Below are 21,142 nucleotides of genomic sequence, written 5' to 3'. Positions count from 1 at the left end.
GGGGGGTGAATGCCGGGTATGGGGGGATGAGTGCCGGGTATGGAGGGGGGTGAGTGCCGGGGACGGGGGGATGAATGCCGGGTAGGGGGGGATGAGTGCCGGGTACGGGGAGGTGAGTGCCGGGTACGCGGAGTTGAATGCCGGGTAGGGGTGGTGAGTGCCTGGTACGGGGGGGTGAGTGTTGGATACAGGGGGATGAGTGCTGGTGACGGGGGAATGAGTGCTGGGTATGGGGGGATGAGTGCCGGGGAGGGGGAGGTGAGTGCCGGTGATGGGGGGGTGAGTGCTGGGTACGGGGGAATGAGTGCCGGGGACGGGGGTGATGAGTGCCGGGGACGAGGGGATGAGTGCCAGGTACGGGGGGATGAGTCCAGGGTAGGGGGGTGTGTGTGCCGGGAACGGGGGGATGAGTGCAGGGTACGGGGGGGTGAGTACCAGGTACGGGGGGCTGAGTGCCAGGTAGGGGGGGATGAGTGCCGGGTACGGGGAGGATGAGTGCAGGGTATGGGGGGATAGGTTCCGGGTACGCGGGGGGGGTGAGTGCTGGGTACGGGGGGGATGGGTGCTGGGGACGGGGGGATGAGTGCCGGGTACGGGGGGTGAGTGCCGGGTACGGGGGGATTAGTGCGGGTACGGGGGGATGAGTGCCGGGGACGGGTGGATGAGTGCAGGGTACGTGGCGATGAGTGCCGGGTGTGGTGCTGTGTGTGCCGGGGATGGGGGGGATGAGTGCCGGGTACGGGGGTGTGAGTGCCGGGTATGGGGGGATGAGTGCCGGGGAGGGGGGGATGAGTGCCGGGGAGGGGGGGATGAGTGCCGGGTACGGGGGGATGAATGCCGGGTACGGGGGGGTGAGTGCCGGGTACGGGGGGTGAGTGCCGGGTACGGGGGGATGAGTGCCGGGTACGGGGGGATGAGTGCCGGGTATGGAGGGGGGTGAGTGCCGGGTAGGGGGGGATGAGTGCCAGGTACGGGGAGGTGAGTGCCAGGTACGGGGGGTTGAGTGCCGGGTACGGGGGGGTGAGTGCCGGGTACGGGGGGGTGAGTGCTGGATACAGGGTGGTGAGTGCTGGGGACGGGGGGATGAGTGCTGGGTATGGGGGAATGAGTGCCGGGGAGGGTGAGGTGAGTGCCGGGGACGGGGGGGGGGGGGGGGGGGTGAGTGCTGGGTACGGGGGAATGAGTGCCGGGGACGTGGGGGATGTGTGCCGGGTACGGGGGGATGAGTGCCAGGGACGGGATGATGAGTGCCAGGGACGGGGGGATGAGTGCCAGGTACGGGGGGATGAGTGCAGGGTAGGGGGGTGTGTGTGCCGGGAACGGGGGAATGAGTGCAGGGTATGGGGGGGTGAGTACCGGGTACGGGGGGGCTGAGTGCCAGGTAGGGGGGGGATGAGTGCCGGGTACGGGGAGGATGAGTGCCGGGTACGGGGGGGTGAGTGCAGGGTACGGGGGGATAAGTTCCGGGTACGGGGGGGGGGGTGAGTGCTGGGTACGGGGGGATGAGTGCCGGGGACGGGGGGAAGAGTGCCGGGTACGGGGTGAGTGCAGTGTACGGGGGGATGAGTGCGGGTACGGGGGGATGAGTGCGGGTACGGGGGGATGAGTGCCGGGGACGGGGCGGTGAGTGCCGGGGAGGGGGGGATGAGTGCCGGGTACGGGGGGATGAGTGCCGGGTGCGGTGCTGTGTGTGCCGGGGATGGGGGGGATAAGTGCCGGGTACGGGGGGGGTGAGTGCCGGGGAGGGGGGGATGAGTGCCGTGGAGGGGGGAATGAGTGCCGGGTACGGGGGGATGAGTGCCGGGTGCGGGGGTGTAAGTGCCGGGGATGGGGGTGAGTGCCGGGTACGGGGGGATGAGTGCCGGGTATGGGGGAATGAGTGCCGGGGAGGGGGAGGTGAGTGCCGGGGGGGGGGGGTGAGTGCTGGGTACGGGGGAATGAGTGCCGGGGACGTGGGGGATGTGTGCCGGGTACGGGGGGATGAGTGCCAGGGACGGGGGGATGAGTGCCAGGTACGGGGGGATGAGTGCCAGGTACGGGGGGATGAGTGCAGTGTAGGGGGGTGTGTGTGCCGGGAACGGGGGAATGAGTGCAGGGTACGGGGGGGGTGAGTGCCGGGGAGGGGGGGATGAGTGCCGGGGAGGGGGGGATGAGTGCCGGGTACGGGGGGATGAGTGCCGGGTGCGGGGGTGTAAGTGCCGGGGATGGGGGTGAGTGCCGGGTACGGGGGGATGAGTGCCGGGTATGGGGGGGTGAGTTCCGGGGACGGGGGGTGAGTGCCGGGTACGGGGGGATGAGTGCCGGGTACGGGGGGATGAGTGCCGGGTATGGGGGGGATGAGTGCCGTGTATGGTGGGTGAGTGCCGGGGACGGGGGGTGAGTGCCGGGTACGGGGGGGGGGGTGAGTGCCGGGTATGGGGGGATGAGTGCCGGGTACGGGAGAAAGAGTGCCGGGTACGGGGGGGTGATTGCCGGGGACGGGGGGATGAGTGGCGGGTACGGGGGGGGGGAGTGCCGGGTACGGGGGGATGAGTGCCAGGTACGGGGCATGAGTGCCGGGGACAGGGGTTGCGAGGGCAAGGGAGTTTGTCCGCCTGGCCAGGTGCCATCCTCCAACAGTCGTGCCCATGCAGCCCATGCCACCTGGCTGGGGTGAGGGGTGTACGGGCAATGGTGACATGGGCCCGCCGAATTCTCCGAAGGGTGAAAAGTCAGCGGGGCGTCAGTCGCGCCGACCACCTCGGAAAATGGCAGGGGCAGGCGCGAGACAATGGACTCCGGGGCTGCCCATATTGTCCCAGCCGGTCCCGGGCGGATGAGTGCTGGGGACGGGGGGATGAGTGCCGGGGACAGGGGGATGAGTGCCGTGGTCGGGGGGATGAGTGCCGGGTACGGGGGGATGAGTGCCGGGTACGGGGGTGTGTGTGCCGGGGATGGGGGGATGAATGCCGGGTACAGGGGTGTGTGCCGGGGACGTGGGGATGAGTGCCGGGTACGGGGGTTGAGTGGCGGGTACGGGAGGGTGAGTGCCGGGTACGGGGGGATGAGTGCCAGGAACGGGGGATGAGTGCCGGGGACGGGGGGGATGAGTGCCGGGTACGGGGGGTGAGTGCCGGGGACGGGGGGGCCTGGCCAGGTGCCATCCTCCAACAGTCATGCCCATGCAGCCAATGCCACCTGGCTGGGGGGAGGGGGGTTACGGGCAATGATGACATGTCGTCGTTCCCCCCCTCCCCCCCCCGCGCCCCCCCCCCCCACCCCCCCTGCAGGCTGTCATGTTTTCTGATCAACCAGTGATTTTGGCCGCTTTGGCGGCAGCCGCTATTCTCCATGTTGCCCTGGAGGAGGAGCGTGCCAGAGAGGCGGCGCAGGCTGCCGCAGAGGAGCATGCCGCAGAGGGGCAGGAGGCAGCCGCCCAGGCTGGAGGGACTCCTGCAGGACAGGACGAGGTGGAGGAGGAGCAGGGGGAGCACGTAGTGGATAAGGAACACGAGGAGCGGGAGGAGGACGTCACGGCGCCTCGGCAACAGAGGCACCCGAGGAGGTCCCGTGTGTACCGGCCCCGGCTGTCGTAACAGGACCTCACGGACCAGGAATGCAGGAGGAGACTCTGGATGAGCCGGGAAACCGTGGCACACATCTGCCACCTGCTGGCACACCTGTCACCGCTTGGCACTGGCGGGGGACACCCTCTCCCCGTGTCCATCAAGGTTACGGTGTCCCTGAACTTTTATGTCACGGGGTCATTCCAGACGCCAGGTGGCGACCAGTCCGGTATCTCGCAGACATCGGTGCACTGGTGCATCCGGGCAGCGACAGACGCCCTATATGCCATTGCAGACCGCTACATCCGCTTCCCTCTGGACCGGGCCAGCCAGGATGCCCGGGCCGTGGGCTTCTCTGCCATGACCGGGTTTCCCATGGTCCAGGGCGCGATCGATGGGATGCACGTCGCCGTGCGGCCAGCTGCAGATAACAGGGCCGTGTTCACCAATAGGAAGGGGATCTATTCGATGAACATCCAGGTGGTCTGCGATCACCGCATGATTATCTTGCACGACTGCGCCCCGGGAAGTGTACATGACTCATACGTGTTGTCGCGGTCTTACATCCCCGGCATGTACGAGGGACGCCACCCCCGGCTGAGGGGCTGGTTGCTGGGCGACAGGGGTTACCCGTTGCAGTCGTGGCTGATGACGCCTATACGGAGACCACAGAATGACGCGGAGAACAGCTACAATGATGCCCATGCAGCGACAAGGGGTGTGATGGAGAGGTGCTTTGGCATGCTCAAAATGTGTTTCAGGTGCCTGGATCTCTCTAGGGGCGCCCTCCAGTATCCATCAGATAGAGTCGTCCGCATCATTGTGGTGTGCTGCGTCCTGCACAACATAGCCCAGCAGAGGGGCGATGTTCAGATGGGCAGCACGGTAGCATTGTGGAGAGCGCAATTACTTCACAGCTCCTGGGTCCCAGGTTCGATTCTGGCTTGGTTCACTGTCTGTGTGGAGTCTGCACATATTCCCCGTGTCTGCGTGGGTTTCCTCCGGGTGCTCCGGTTTCCTCCCACAGTCCAAAGATGTGCTGGTTAGGTGGACTGGCCATGATAAATTGCCCTTAGTGTCCAAAATTGCCCTTAATGTTGGGTGGAGGTGTTGACTTTGGGTAGGGTGTTCTTTCCAAGAGCCGGTGCAGACTCAATGGGCCGAATGGCCTCCTTCTGCACTGTAAATTCAATGATAATCTATGATTAATCTAGGACAAAGGTTCGGCACAACATCGTGGGCCGAAGGGCCTGTTCTGTGCTGTTATGTTCTATGTTCTATGTTCCACAGGCAGAGGAGGGCGGAGTGGAGCAGCAGCAGGAAGAGGCGCAGTCCTCCCCAGATGAGGGGGATGAGGGCAATGGTCAGGGCAGACAGGCTAGACATGGGCGGGTGACTGTCCATGCTGGGCCAGCGGGCATGGAACAGGCTGATAGCCACCCGCTTCACTAGGGTGGCGTGGGAATCGGTGAGTATGGCCACATACCGCACACCATGGCAACACCCAACCACCCTCATCCCCCCCACCCATCCACCCACCCAGCACCCTCACCCCCCCCCAACCACACCCACCCCACCCACATGCACACCACCCCTCCATTGCAGATCCACCTGCGGCATGACGGCCGGGCTCTCACGGGCGCCAGTGGAAGCGTGTCTATTGCATTCCACGGAAGATGATGACAACCCGCCTGCGATGAGCTCCTGGCTCTACATCGTTGGACCACCATCCACCCGGACCATCCCTGCATGCGGCTGTGACACTGCAGCGCACGGTCCTGTCCTCTGCCCGGGGGATGTTGATGGCGGCCGAGGGGGAAGGGGGCAGACTCACCTGGGGCTGAGGTAAGACCACCCCTCACACACACACTGGCGCTCAACGTACATGACACCCCCGCACGCTTCGGACAGAGCACAAAGGCAGCTTCTGTAGGTGTTAAAGTGATTTTAATAACAAACAGTGCATACACGTGCCCTAGCCCCTAAAACCCGTCTGTGTCCTGCACCCGTGCCAACTTACTCAGTGTCTAATTGTTTGGCCTTACGGGCCCTGTGACTACGCCTAGGTGGTTCCCCAGATGGTACAGCAGAACTGGAGGTGGACTCCTGCGATTCCTGCCCTCTGACTCGGGATCCCTTTGGCGGCCGTTTCCTGGTCGTCCTGGCCTAGAAGGGCCAGGCTGCGGCCCGGGCAACTGGGATGGCGAGCTGCCAGCCTGCCCTGCCCGTTGCCCACCCGATGCACCTGGGACGGAAGGGGGGGGCGTCCGAGGTGCTGCAGTATTCCTGGACCTCCCCTACAGGGGGACCAGGGACGGGCGCCAGCAACTCCTCCCTCGGGGTGCCTAATGGCCCCCAGGCCTCGACATGGGTCGGGGGTGCGAACGGACCGGCCATCCGCGCCCCTCTGACACCTGGCGCTGCCAGTCCTGGAGGCCCGTGCTGGTATCGACAAGAGTCTGCAGGTTTGCAGCCATGGAGCTCAGGGAGTTGGCCATCCCTGTCTGCGACTGTGCGACGCCGGCTAGAACATGGCCACTGGCGCCGATGCCCTCAGCGATGGCCTGCTGAGACTGGGCCATGGTCTGCAAGGATTGGGCCATTGCCTGCTGAGACTGGGCCATGGCGTTGAGTGCCTCTGCCATCTGCCGCTGGCGCTGGCTCATGGCCTCCTGTGAGAGGGCAGCCATGTCCTGGGCCACAGACGCCGCCTGCACGGAAAGCCCCGGGACTCGCATACTGCTCCCATGTCTGACACCGTCGCACCCATTGCCTCCATCGCGGACGCCACCCGTGCGGTGTCAGCCTGGGTGGCACGCATGACCGGGACCACTCCCAGCTCCTGGACGCGGGTGGACTCCTCCACCTGCGACTGCAGCCGCCGCAAGCCGGCCGTCACCCTCTTCGCTCGTCTCCGGGTTCGGTGGTTGCATCGGGGCTTTGGGTGGGTGTGGTAACTCCAGGAACCCGGGATCCATCTGGGCAGCAGATGTTCGCTTGCGCCAGGATGCCCTCCGACATCCCGGCCCCTCTGCTGCTCCTACCTCCACCTGCTGTACCGGGACGGCTGTGTTGTGCGCACCAGTGAGTGTACCAGACGCCTCATCACTAAAGTGCCCAACTGAGGTGAGTGTCTCTGCGATGGTGGAGGGTGTTGGAGACAGCAGGAGCGTTGTGTCGTGCGCATCGTCCGACTCTGAGTCCATGGTAATTTAGGGTGGCGGTTCGTCTCCACCCATCCAATCTGTGTCACTGTCCTGTATTTCGGTTTCCTGGGTATGGGTCTCCTGGGTAGGGGTGTCCTGGGTAGGGGTGTCCTGGGTAGGGGTGTCGTGGGTAGGGCTGTCCTGGGTAGGGCTGTCCTGGGTAGTGGTTTCGTGGCTTGGCTGCGACGGGGGCCTGTGGCTGCCCCCCTCGTCGCTGGGTGGCACACGCCTGCGTCGTCGCACCCGCACGAGACGGGGGCGTCGTCTCCCTATTGCTCCAGGTCTCTCCGTCTCCCATGGTCGCCCTGTGGCATCCTGCGGACCTCGCGTGCCAGAGGGTCCGGGTCTCTCCGTCTCCCGTGGTCGCCCTGGGTCATTCTGCGGGCGGTCTGCATCTGCGGGGATGGGTGCCTCGACGTTTGCTCCTGCGATACACAATGAAGCATGCATGGTTAGACACGCAGGCAGTGATCAGGTGATATGGGGGAGGATGGATATGGGGGATATGGGGGAGGGGTATATGGGGGAGGGGGGATATGGGGGAGGGGGGATATGGGGACGGGCTGTCGGTGGCTCACTTGCTGGTGGGCCCCCGACCTCTGCATCGGCAACCTCCCGGTCCTCAGTCCGCCAGCCAGTTCCAGGGCCCTTTCCTCACGTGCGGTGAATGGCCTCTCATCAGCTGGGCCCCCTCCAGTCCTCTCTTGCTCCCTATTTTTGTGTGCGCACTTCTCCTGTGGGGGGGGCGGGTGGGTAGCAGGGGTAAAAGGCAACAGTGTTAGACAGGTATATGAATGCACGCCTTCGGTTGCGCATATAGTGCAGAGGTTAGGGCTAGGGTTGGTTTCACTTGGGGGGGTGCCGCACATCAGGCAGGGAGGTGGGGGGGGGGGGTGCTCACCCTGACTGCCCTGACGAGGTCATTCACTTTCTTGTGGCACTGGGTGCCTGTCCGTGGTGTCAGAGCCACAGCGCTGACGGCCTCTGCCACCTCCCTCCACAGACGCCGGCTGAGGTGTGGGGCGACCCTGCGGCCGTGTCCGGGGTACAGGGCCTCCCTCGTCTCCTCCACTGCGTCCACGAGCGCCTCGTTGTCGCGGTCCTGGAACCTCGGGGCTGCGCGACGGGCGGCCATCTTGTCGGGTCTTCCGGGGTGGGGGGGGGCGTGTCTTTTGAGCCATCACGCCATGCGGCGTCAATCGGCGTCACCTTCCATGTCGGGTGATGCCATCGTGAATGGCGTCACGCCGCTGCTAGCCCATTTGGGGCTGGAGAATTTGCGTTGTTTGGGGGGGCCTGACGCCAGAGTGATCGGCGCCATTTTTGGCGGCGGGTCCCGGACACCGCGCCAGTTTTCGGAGAATCCCGCCCATGGTCATCAACATGGGGACACGGAACGGGGTGGGTGGAGTGTACAATATATCAGAGGAACAGAGAGTTCAGATAGATTTGTAACACTGCAGAAGGTTATGGAGAGAGAGTTGAATACAAAAGGGTTTTAAACTTGATGGACATCAAGTCTGACTGCTGGAAGCTGAGATTTTAACAATAAAAGTGCCTTTTTGGCATCCATACTGCACAAACATTCCTGGGCATCTACAAACCAAGATTCAGCACAACAAACCTCCCCTTTAAGAGGTGCAGGCTAGCTTTAAGTAGCGCTCAGCACTCACGATATTGGCACCCCTGCTGATATATGTACTCAATGAAGAGTGCGGGAAGCACTGTCTGTAAACTGAAACCATGGAAACAGATAGATGGCATAACATTGGCGTCCAGTCTGCAATGCAATCAATGGGCATGGGTTAATCATGAATTCCAGTCCCCGTGCCTATTTTCCAAGTTAACCCCCGATTAATTTCAATCTTCCCAATGTTGAACGATCAAAATTTGAACCAGCCAGCAATGAATATTGAACATGCCATCTGATAAGAGGGGTTGGTGAGACAGAGCTGGGTATTATCTGTATAAATGTGCAAGCTGACCCCATGTCTGTGGAAGATACTTCCTTGGGTTAACATGTAGGTGAGGAAAAGCAGGGCATAGCAAGGATAATGTTTTATTGTAGTTATTCTGTTTATGGTTGGATTGACAGCAATAGAATAAAGCCATGCAGAGTTGGACTGGCACTGGAGGAGTGAGTGAATGGAGGAGAAGTGACGAAAGACAATTGGTGGGGTCCATCATGTGAGGGAATGCAGGGACAACAAAGAGGACCAGGAGGGATAGTGTACTATTGTGAACACAGACTTTGGCTGAGGGCCCTGTTGGTTCAATTGTAAGAGTAAAGTTTAATCGAAGAGATTAAAACCCAACATATTAATTTTATTTATTAACTTACTGGATGTGGGTATCACTGCTGAGGCCAGCATTTATTGCCCATCACTAATTGCCATTCAGAAGGTGGTGGTGCATAGCCTTCTTGAACTACTGCAGTCCCTGAGGCGTAGGTACACCCACAGTGCTGTTAGAGAGAGAGTTCCAGGATGTTGCCCCAGTGACAGTGAAGGAACGGCGATGTATTTCCAAGTCAGGGTAGTGAGTGACCTGGAGGGAAACCTGCTGCTGCTCTTGACCTTCTAGGTGGTAGTGGTTGTGGGTTTGCAAGGTGCTGTCTAAGGTACCTTGGTGAGCTACTGCAGTGCATCTTGTAGATGGATTCACACAACTGCCACTGTTTGTTGGTGGGAAGGGGTTTGAATGGTTGTGGAAGGGGTAGTAATGAAGCGGGCTGCTTTGTCCTGGATGATGTTGAGCTTCTTGAGTGTTGTTGGAGCTGCACTCATCCAGGCAAGTGGAGAGTATTTCATTCCACTCCTGACTTGTGCATTGTCAATGGTGAACAGGCTTTGGGGGGGTCAGATGAGTTACTCGCTGTAGGATCTCTAACCTTTGACCTGCCCTGCTGGCCACAGTATTAATGTGGCTAGTCCAGTTCAGTTTCTGATCAAAGGTAACCCCCAGGATGTTGGTTGTGGGGATTCAACGATGGTTATGCCATTGAATGTCAAGGGGTGATGGTTAGATCCTCTCTTGTAGGAGATGGTCATTGCCTGGCACTTATGTGAATCATGTGTTTATTGTACGTCCGGAGTAGAACGCATTGATGCCACTGTCGAGGCACCAGAGCATGGCATTCTGTCGGGCGCCTGGTGCCGGTCACGATATTGGCCTCATAGAATCATAGAAGGGGGTCATTCGGCCCATCGAGTCTGCACCGGCCTTTGGAAAGGGCACCCTACCCAAGCCCACGCATCTACTTTATCCCCATAACCCCACCCAACCTTTTTGGACACTAAAGGTAATTTAGCAAGGCCAATCCATGCAACCTGCATATCTTTGGACTGTGGGAGGAAACCGGAGGAAACCCACTCACACACGGGGAGAACGTGCAGACTCCACACAGACCGTGACCCAAGCCGGGAGTCCAACCTGGGACTCTGGAGCTCTGAAGCAACTGTGCTAACCACTATGCGACCATAACTTGCCACTTGTCAGCCTAAGCCTCGATATTGTCTATGTCTTATTGCACTTGGATATGGACTGCTTGCAGGAAGGATAGACACAGATTTGGGAGGTGACAGAACCAAGGGGTTTAGGTGAGTTGGTTTTGGAAGGAAGGGGGCCAGTGCCTGAGGAGAAGGAATGATTAACAAAGTCAACCAGCATGGGGACTAGGAACTTGGTTGATCAACAGTTGATCGGAAATTGAGTTTATGGACTCGGAGTCAGGCCTCAAAGAACGAATGTGGGGAATTCAGAGAGAGACTAGAGAAAGGCATGTGTTCTGGGCTACCGCAGGAGGAAGCCTCAGGGGATGATTGGCTTGGTCAGCAAGGGAAATGTGGAAAACAGAAATGTTGATCGTAACCTCAATGAATGGCATTGGACTGAAGAAATACAGTTCACTGGTAAGAGCTCTATCAGCATAAAAATAAAACAAAAACAAAACACTGCCCTATTAAATAATAAATTATAAACAATTGCAGATAACCAAGGAATAGTTTGAAGTTTCTCAATGCTTTACAATGCCATCTGTCCTCCTGATTAACTTACTAATTTCTAGTCACTTTCCCATTTGCAATAATCTCTGTATGCTCATTTTTGAATTTGAGTTTTGGGTACATTAAATTGTAAAAACCATGGGTGGAATTCTCCCATTCCCGCCTGTGGCGCATTTGGTGATAGGCAGGAGCAGAGAATCTAGCTGGAGCCAAAAACACATAAATTCATCGGTGTAAAGGCACATTACAATTCTCCCAATGGTGGGTTAATAGCGGATCGGTGTTCCCGCTGACTGGTGGTGTAAACGCATTTGCATTCATTTGCATCTTACGAGTGCTCTTTAAAACAGCTGGCTGTTGAAATCCCGTCGAACCTTCCTATCTTATATCATGCTCGCGTAAAATTATATTGATCTAAAACATGATTGATTAAAAATGGCATGCGCAAGGCAATCCTCTTTTCATAAGAGACTTTGATTTGAGCTCAACATGCAAAACCTACCTGCCAATGTGCTGTGCTGCTTCTGATGCTGTGGGTCTCTTCTCCCCCAGTGCCACAAGCCAGTGTCTATCTGGAGAGCACTGTGCTGTGGGACTCATGCAGCCACCACAACAAACGTCCAAGGTTTGACTGGGGCTGTGGTGCTGGATGAGGCTGGGGAGAGTGGGGAGGGGCTGATGAAGACAAGGGGTCAATGTGAAGGAGGAATGTGAAAGAAGTAGGTGGAGGGGCGAGGCAGACGGACAAGGAGGGAGATGAAGAAGACAAACAATGGAAGACAGAGGGAAGACTGAGTGAAGGGAAGCCAACAAGACTGCAAGAAATGTGGACAACCAAAGGGGTCGAAGAGATAGCACATGTATTACTGGAAGGGATGCACACAGATTCCAGAATATGGGTTGGGGGACTGTCAGTGTGGCAATTAAGGATGGTTCACATAAACTCTAAACAAGTTGGGCTGCAGTGGTTTTTGTAGGTCACTGTTGTCCATAATCCTCTTTGGAAACAGAAACTATATCAAGGCTCCTTTTAAAGTTTAGATGCCAGCAGACAAGAGACAGAGAGTGCAGAGATTCCTGCTGTGAAATGGAAAGCAGTCACAGATGTTGGCCAGTTCAAGGGTTATTGGACTTCACAGTCTGAAGCCAGGGGAAGGAGACAGTGCAGAAGCACGGCGGGCATGCAGCAGGAACAATCATTGGAAGAATGGTGTACCCTAGCTGCAGGGAGGGGCAAGGGCTGTGCGCTCCAAAGAAAATATGCACAGTTTGGTGTGCAGGGCTCTCCTTCAGCCAATGTCCCTGGGAATGGCAGCCTCTGTACTGGGCTGCAGGGGGTATCATAGAATTTACAGTGCAGAAGGAGGCCATTCGGCCCATCAAGTCTGCACCGGCTCTTGGAAAGAGCACCCTACCCAAGGTCAACACCTCCACCCTACCCCCATAACCCAGTAACCCCACCCAACACTAAGGGCAATTTTGGACACTAAGGGCAATTTAGCAAGGCCAATCCACCTAACCTGCACATCTTTGGACTCTGGGAGGAAACCGGAGCACCCGGAGGAAACTCACGCACACACGGGGAGGATGTGCAGACTCCGCACAGACAGTGACCCAAACTGGAATCGAACCTGGGACCCTGGAGCTGTGAAGCAATTGTGCTATCCACAATGCTACCGTGCTGTACTGGGCTGCAGGGGGCATGGTGATGGCCATCGGGGCATCTGCAGCCTGTAAATAGGAAGCACATAATATAGGGGGCATATGTGAAGTTGGTGGTGGGGGTAAACCTCTGTAAGTTATGGTGCACATGACCTCCAGATTGGGTGGGTACAGGTCCACCCACGTATGACATGGATAGGTGATGGGCTCAGAGGGGGTGGGGGGCAGAATATGAATGTCCACCACACAATGACAAAGTCCAGATCAATTACACAGGGCAGAGACACAGTTTCCCAGAAAGCAATCACAAGCCACAATTCCAACGTTATGCTTTTAACTCAATAATCTCACGTAAAATTTTGAAAAATTACACAATGGAAGGCAGGAATGCAACCTTGGAAAGTGAACGTTATTGGGAAGGTGCACATCTGCATCAAATCTGACATCCCATCAGTGAAGGGGGGTCATGGGTTATTAATTAATGCCATTCATCAGTGGCCTACATGTCATTCATTCACAACCGAAAGCCAAGTCAAAGGGTGGAATTTTCTCCTTTCTTGACAATGTGTCAAGTCAGGTGGGAAAAGCGGGGTTTAGCCCGCTGGCAGCACTCCGGCTTTTCCTGCCATGTATTTTGACACATTGTCAAATAAAATCAAGGTCAGTGCCGGGGGACAGTGCCAGGGGGCAATACCAGTGCAATATCAGGGTACTACCCCCTCCCCTTCCCCCTCCCCGGGCTGTACTAGCCTTCGCGCCCCCAGCAGGTTCTGTTCGGCAGCTCCCTGTTTTTAAAAAGCTGTTGTAAACCCCACTGATGTGATGTCACACTGCCGGAGGTGGAGGGTGGTGGGGACTTTACTATGTGGTTGGGATGTTACAGCTGGGAAGCCGGCCAATTAAGATGTATTTAAATGATGTTCCTGTTATTGCATGGTGGGAACCCTGTTATGTCACCGATGGGAATTGGGGACAATCGAGTAGGGAAATCCTGCCGGTATAAAAACCGCTTCGGGCCTACCCCTCGAATCTCTGCTCCCTCTGCCATTCCCGCCCACCAAAAACAGGGGCAGAAAATCCCCGCCAAAAGGTAGAGTTCAGAGCCACATTGGTTCAATCATGTATACCATGCGTTCTCACCCTCCACAGGGTTCCTGATGTCACATCTGTGGAATGGAATGCTGCTCACCTCCATGTGTGTGCTAGACTGCCAGCGGTAAGGTAGCAAGAGGAACAATGCAATCTAATGTGCCAAATCTAAGCTGCCCAACTTCTCCCATAGGTCTCTCATTCACATCTTTCTTTTCAGCATTTTGACCATCCTGGTCTTCAATATATCTTTTCAGATAGGAGGCAAAAGTGACAATGGATCCAGTAGTCCAGGGAGTTATTCATTCAATGCAGGGGGTTCTGCCTGGGGGCATGATTGGCATCAAAAGGAGACAAAAAAGTTGAGACCCAGACAGTGGAGCCAACTCGTCACGCCAAGAGCCTACCATCTTTGAATCTGCTACCTACACATGGGTGAGAGGCAGCACAGGGCAAGGCTCTGATTATCCAGAAATCTCATCTGCCACATGGTCTGAGAAGTCCTAATGTCACATGGATTGGAGTTTTCTGTGGGGATATGCCTGTGCACAGTTTTGTATATAGTTGTCCATCAATGTATATAGTTATTGACCTCCACCCTGCTGGTAGCGATAGAGAACTACCATGTGACTCGAGATATCCGGAAGTTGATGGTAAGGCATACCTGATGATAGTCGCACTAGAAGTCGCTCCAGGAGACTTCACTGAATTCATTTATTCGTTACTGTCTGTATCACAATTCGTTTATTATCTTTCCACATGTTAATCTTGTTAATAAATCATCTTACTAGATAAAGAACTAGATAGAACACAGAACATAGAACATACAGTGCAGAAGGAGGCCATTCGGCCCATCGAGTCTGCACCGACCCACATAAACCCTCACTTCCACCCTATACCCAATAATCCCCCCTAACTTTTTTGGACACTAAGGGCAATTTAGCATAGCCAATCCACCTAACCCGCACGTCTTTGGACTGTGGGAGGAAACCGGAGCACCCGGAGGAAACCCACACAGACACGGGGAGAATATGCAGACTCCACACAGACAGTGACCCAGCGGGGAATCGAACCAGGGACCCTGGCGCTGTGAAGCTACAATGCTATACACTGTGCTACTGTGCTGCCTAGATATTCTGTGTGCATCTGTACTATGGCCATAACACAGAACATAACAGTTTCCTCCTGCCAGTGGCTCTGAAGGTGAAGGCAGCACTCAATTTCTTTACCTTTGAGTCTTCCACGGATCAACTGGGGGCCTGGGCAGCATTTCTCAGTTGGCAACACATCGTTGCATACAGAAGGTGACCAATTTCTTTACAGGAGGGTCCATCATTATATATAACCTTTCCTCTGGATGATGATAGTCAGGCTCAGAGATTCACAGGCTGTCTCTAGGTTCCCAAGAGTGCAGGGTGCAGTAGACCACACCCATGTGGCTATAAGGACTCCCTGGCAATAACCCTTAATTTTCATCAACTGCAAGATATTCCATTCCATCAATGTGCAGTTGGTGTGTGACCATCACAGCAACATCCTACACATGTATGCATTGTTCCTACATCGTCAGTCACTCCCAGGTGCCTGGGATTTTGAGGTGCCAGCACGCCTTCAATGATGGTTACTGAGGGAAAAGGTCTGCCCAATTACACACTGGCTGACTCTGGTTCTTCGCCCTCAGACTCTTCACTCTTCAACAATCTTCACCACATGCTCCTTTATAGAGCAGACCATTGTACTTACAACAATGTGATTCAGATGCTTGGACCACTCAGGTGTCTCCCTGCAATTCACAATGGACAGGGTTTCCCACATGATCACAGTTTGCTGTGCCCATCACAATCTGGCTATGCAGAGGGGTGAGGCCTTGATAGAGGGTGAACGAGGGGAGGAGGAGGCCTCTTCGGAAGATGAAGAGCTGCTGTACGTCCACAGGGATGCTGAGGGACAACATGAGTATCATGATATCATGAAGGAGGAGAGACGTGGGAGGCATGTCCATAATGTCCCAATAGCTGATAGGTTCCAGGATGAGTTAAACTAAGTCAGATCATCAGGAGTCATTTTGTGACTTCTCAGGAAATAGCTGAACTAAAGCTGAGAGGACAGATCCTACATTCACACTTGGGCCTTGAGAGCTCATGAGTCACTTGGATCAGATCTCAGCTGTGGTCATCATTGTCCTGCTGATACGCTCATTCTGTTAACTTAAAGTCTACGAAGGAAGTACAGCAATAGCTATTTCCTATGCCATGTAAGGAGCCGCGAAGGAAATGTGAACCAGCAGAGTGATCCCCCCCTAAAGCATGTGTCTTGGTTTGGGACACTATGAGTTAGGAAACACAAATGCACATAGAGAGTCACATTGCTGATGAGTCCTCCTCAGCCACTGCTATGCCTTGAGGACAAAGCAATGAGAACTCATCCACCATATGTTCCTAATAAAGAATTACACACTTCACCCTGACAACACAAGTGTTCGGAAACAAGTTGCACTCAGGTTGACATCACATGAATATTAATCTTAAAAGGGGACACTGAGTGTGAAGAAGGCTAAACCGCGGGATAAGAGGGTTGCAAAGATCTAAACCAAAATGCTTTCCTCTGTTCAATTAGTCTCTTGGAGTCTGCTGAGTGGAGGCCCCCCGGGGTGTCCAGCTGACTTTTAACCTCTTTATGGGTGCCAGAAGGCCACGGCCTGATTCCTGCAGGAGGTGGGGCACCTGGAGGCAGGCCAAAGTGCCTTGTCCTCACGTGGCCTACATCCTAATGGTGCCCACTACAGTGTGTGGCCATAGAAGGCAGGGCTGAGAACAAACTGGCAGGACCAGGTGGACCAAGGTCTCCATGGTAGTTGCCAACCTTTCCATGGTGACCTGAAGGTGCTCACATGTCAGATCCAGGATAGCAGACAGAACATGATCAGACTTCTCCAACATGTGCTCTCCAAAGACCCTCAAAGCTCTACCTAAAGTTCCGTTGCCTGCCTTTACTTCTCCAACAGTGAGACTGGCAACTACTTCCAGAGGGTCATTATCTGACTGAGACTGAATGGATGGCTGGTTTCCAGCAGTTGTCAGAGAGCCTGAGATCTGGGCTGTCCTTCCCTCTGACTGCTGTGGGGATGCGTCTATGAAGTGTTTTCCAGAGAGTGACTCCGAGTCTAATTTTGAATAATGCCGTACCGAGGTGTGTGTCTCTATGCTGGTTGAGGCTGCGGGTGAGTGATGTGATAGTTGTTCCTGAGCCCCCTCATCCTCAGAAGTGCTCAGAGAGCTGCTGAGCTGGCTACGGTCTGCTGGCACCTAAGAAATACAAAATGACAATTTTAATGGATGAGCTGAAGACATTTCACTCACTGTGAATTTATAATTGGGTGAAGTGAAGAAACTAGTGTACTAGTTTGTTGGGAAAGGCCAAGCTTTGCATTGCCACAGGAGTGATCCCAGTCCTTGCCAGTGAGCTCTGCAGCATTCTCCTCAAACTCATTGAAGGCGAGGATCTCTGCCATCTCGCCCCAATTCTGGGGTCGTTCATTTTTATTGTGTGCGGGTTTGGCCTTTGTGGTGACAAAATAAAAACATGTGATCAGAGGGGATAGAGTAAGGGTTGGGTGAAATGCATATCCCCTGGTGTGCCCTTCCAGAAGGGACAAATAATAATAATCATCTTTATTAGCGTCACAAGTAGGCTTACATTAACACTGCAAAGAAGCTACTGTGAAAATCCCCTAGTCGCCACACTCCGGCGCCTGTTCAGGTACATTGTGACAGAATTCAGAATGTCCAATTCACCTAATACGCACGTCTTTTGGGACTTGTGGGAGGAAACCAGAGCACCCGGAGGAAACCCATGCAGACACGGGGAGAACATGCAGACCCCACACAGACAGTGACCCAAGTTGGGAACGAATCTGGGTCCCTGGAGCTGTGAAGCAACAGTGCTAACCACTGTGCTACCCTGCCACCCACTAATGGAGGTCAAGCAATATGACAGATGGGATGGCAGTATTCTGAAAAACATGTCGAGAGAGAATGTGTTCATATGTGTCTCCTTCAACTGAATGTGTGAAATCTGTGAAGAGAGTAGCTGTTTGTCATCCTGAGAGTTTGATAGTGGAGGGAGCTGAGAAAGGATCTATGCTTCCTCCACTGATTGGCGCATTGCGGGTGGCAGCTGTGCTGACCTACTGAGAGACAGCTTCCCGGGCTGGAGAGGTGCATTTGGCATGCTTCTTTGAGCTGTCCCTTGGGTACAACACATGCCTGTAGGCCTGGACTCCTGAATAAGGGCCTCAGTGGAAAAAGCAGGGGCAACCTTTGTTTTGAGGCTGCTCAGCTTTTGCTTCTGGCTTCCTGACAGGTTGGAGTGTCTCCAGACGGCAGGTTGGTTGGAGAGAGTGATATGATTGTGCTGGACTGGTATTTGCACATGGTACCAGGACCTTCAAACCCACCAACTGACAGCGGGTGGGCTAATCAGCTGCCAGGTAATTTGGAGGGAATTCACCTGTGCATAATTAATGAGCTTCCAAGTGCAGAATCTGAGATGGGAGCCCACAATTTTGACCAATGGGAAAGGTGTCGCCAGTGCCATCTGTCACTGCACAGTGTCAAAAATGGAGAATCCCGCCCCGTATCACAGAAAACACCCTCCCGTCCATGGCTCTTTAGAAGAGCTTCCAGCTTAGTGCCCTTTTCCAATAGCTATACAAATGTTTTATTAAGGACATAAGGAATAGTGGCAGGAGCAGGCCACATGGCCACTTGAGCCTGTTCCACCATTCAGGCAATCATGGCCAATCTTCAACTCCGCTCTGTCACATGCTCCTATCCCTTGATTTCCCGAGAGACCGAAAAATCAGTCTCACAGCCTTAAATATAGTCGCTAACGCAGCATCCACCACTCTCTGGATTCACAATTCTAATGATTCACAACCATCTGAGTGAAGACATTTCTCCTCATCTCAGTCCTAAATGATTGACCCACTTTATCCTGAAAGTCCCAAGCCAGGGGAAACAATCTCTCAGTATCTATCCTGCCGAATCCTTTCAGAATTTTGTATGTTTCAATTGCATAGTTCTCATTCTTCTTATCTTCAGAGCGTGAAGGCTCAATTTCCTCTGTCCCTCATCATAGGATGGCCTTCTCAACCCAGGAATCAGGTGAACCTATGCTGTACAAGGTCCCAAGTCTATCCTTCCTCAGATACGGAGACCAAAACTGCACACAATACTCCAGATGTGGAGTATCACCAAATCCATCTACAATTGTAGTAAGACTCCCTTATTCTTGTACTCCAAACCTCTTGCAATAACCTTTTCAAGCGTATATCCAATGTTCTTTTGAAAGTTATGATTGAATCAGTTTCCACCTCCCTCACAGACAGTGCACACCACCTACTGTGTAAAATAAATTTGCGTCATCTACCTTATTTTACTAATTATCTTAAATAAGTACAAAAGATGACAACCATCCACACTTTCGAGTCAGTATTTCAGATTTGACATTCGCAATCTACATTTACAGGTGAACGCTCTTCCTGTAGCTGTAGCTTTGAGATTTCAAAAATGTGCTGCAAACAGCAGTTGAGGTCTCTTGTTTCACTAGCTGTGTGAGGTAGAAATTTCTGTCCACAGCACGTAGCAACGCTCTGATATCCTGCAACAGCAGCTCACTGCACGTGGTTGGGTAAAATGGACGGGTTGGCAATTGTACAAAATAGTCCCAGCATGGACGGGGGAAGGGAGGAACAGAGCTGGAAAAGGATGCAAGAGACGGAGAAAGATACGAGCATGGAAGAAGAGTGCTAGTGTAAACTGAGTTAGGTGAGGAATTAAAATTGCTGGCAGTACCAAGTAAAACAAAAGAGAACACATGCCAGCATGAACTGGCAGAGAGAGGAGATAAGACGGTGTGTTCTTGTCATCTAAAGAATCAGAGGGGAGATGGAGAGTGCCAGGATGAGATAGATGTCCTGAGCAAAAAGAACGTGCCAGAGTGAACTGGTGGTAGTGGGCAGAGAGGAGCAAGAAGGATGCCAGTGTGATTTGAGAAGGGATGGAAAAGTGAGTACCAAGATGATCTGGAAGGTGGGAAGCAGAGCACCAATGTGAACTAATAGTGAGGAAGGTATCTGCCTGCATAAAATAAAGGTGAGAAGGTAAAGAGGACTAGGATGTCCTGGTCAGAGTAGTGCTTCTCTGAACTTGGGCTTGTGGGGAGAAGAGTAATTCCATGCCAATATGACAACCACAGAAAATATTCTTGAAAATTGGCCATTAGACTTATGGAGGTTAAAAATAGTGGACAAGAAATAAGGAAAATCCCCAAAATTTCCTTTATACAACTAATAGAATCTTGGGGATAGTCACAGCTTAAATTAGCACATTGTGACTATATGCAATAGATTTATGTACAGGGTGACTTTGTCGAAGTTGTTCGTCAGGATTCACAGACTTCTGGATTGAATTCAAGCGACTAAGTAGGGTTTGGGGAAGAAGTATTAAGGGTTAATGAGTTCTTGACTATGGCTGAATTTAAGTCAGTTGTGTGCCCCTCTTCCTTTTAATCATTTGGATCTGGATCAGTTGCTCAGTTTAACATAACCGGATCAGTCTTGCTGGTTCCTTTTAATTGCCAGAATTATCTGAAGAAATCCAACAAAAAAGGCAGTGTTTGTACACACAGCAGTTGTGATAAAGATCTTGGATGCTTGGGGAAAAAAGTGTTACTTGGCAGGAAATGCATGTGCAGTCATTCTTATACAAACCCAGCATATCAGAAACTGCACACACCACTACCCAAAAGGCTTGTAAAGTTCGATTAATTTATTATATGGGCTCAGAAAAAATCAACCATCACACAAAACACGTTGACAAATGGACCTTCTTGTTAGATATGAATGGCTTCTTTCATGTTGTATTTCAAGGTTGGCAAATACTGGTAGCTGTCAGCGGTTTTATTGATTCCATTAATTTTCTTATTGGCTGCGATCTGTATAACATAACAAATATGTTTGCCTCTCCTGCGAAGCTTTTGATTGATTATAAAGGTTGTCAGTTTATTATGACTGTAATAGAAGCAAAATCCAAATGCTGAGTGACTAATGACAGGCTCCACAATTTTGGGGGAAAGATTTCCTCTGTGGGCTGTGTGCAGTGTTTTGCTACATAAAGCACTCTGTCCCCTTGACAACAAAGGTTTGTTGTCAGTGTTCCGAATTCAATCCCCCAACTCCTAAACATTTTGGCTACCTCATCATTTGGTGCTTCTGTGATACCCTGTGAAGTGTTCTGCTGGGGACAGTAATTGAGGGAAGGTGCCAGTGATTCAACAGTGATTCCAATCCAATCCAATTCTCTTCTCGGACCTAGTGGTGCACCAAAGGCAGGCTTAGGTCTGTTTCCATAGCTAGTAATTCCTGGAACAGGTCGCTAGTCTGCCGCCACAACAGTGATTGCAACCCTCAAAGGGGAAACTGCCACAAGAAATTCCAGGCTAAACCTTAGCGACAATATTGAATTTAGCAGGTTTTAGAATTGTCAAAGATGAACAAAGTAGCATGTTAGGTTAGATCAAAAGGTGAATTTTTTTTACTTGGAAGCAGGAAGAACCCTTCCAGAAACTTTCCTCA

The sequence above is a fragment of the Scyliorhinus torazame genome, chromosome 10, assembly GCF_047496885.1.
Source record: "Scyliorhinus torazame isolate Kashiwa2021f chromosome 10, sScyTor2.1, whole genome shotgun sequence".
NCBI lineage: Eukaryota > Metazoa > Chordata > Chondrichthyes > Carcharhiniformes > Scyliorhinidae > Scyliorhinus > Scyliorhinus torazame.
This window is presented reverse-complemented; position numbering follows the sequence as displayed.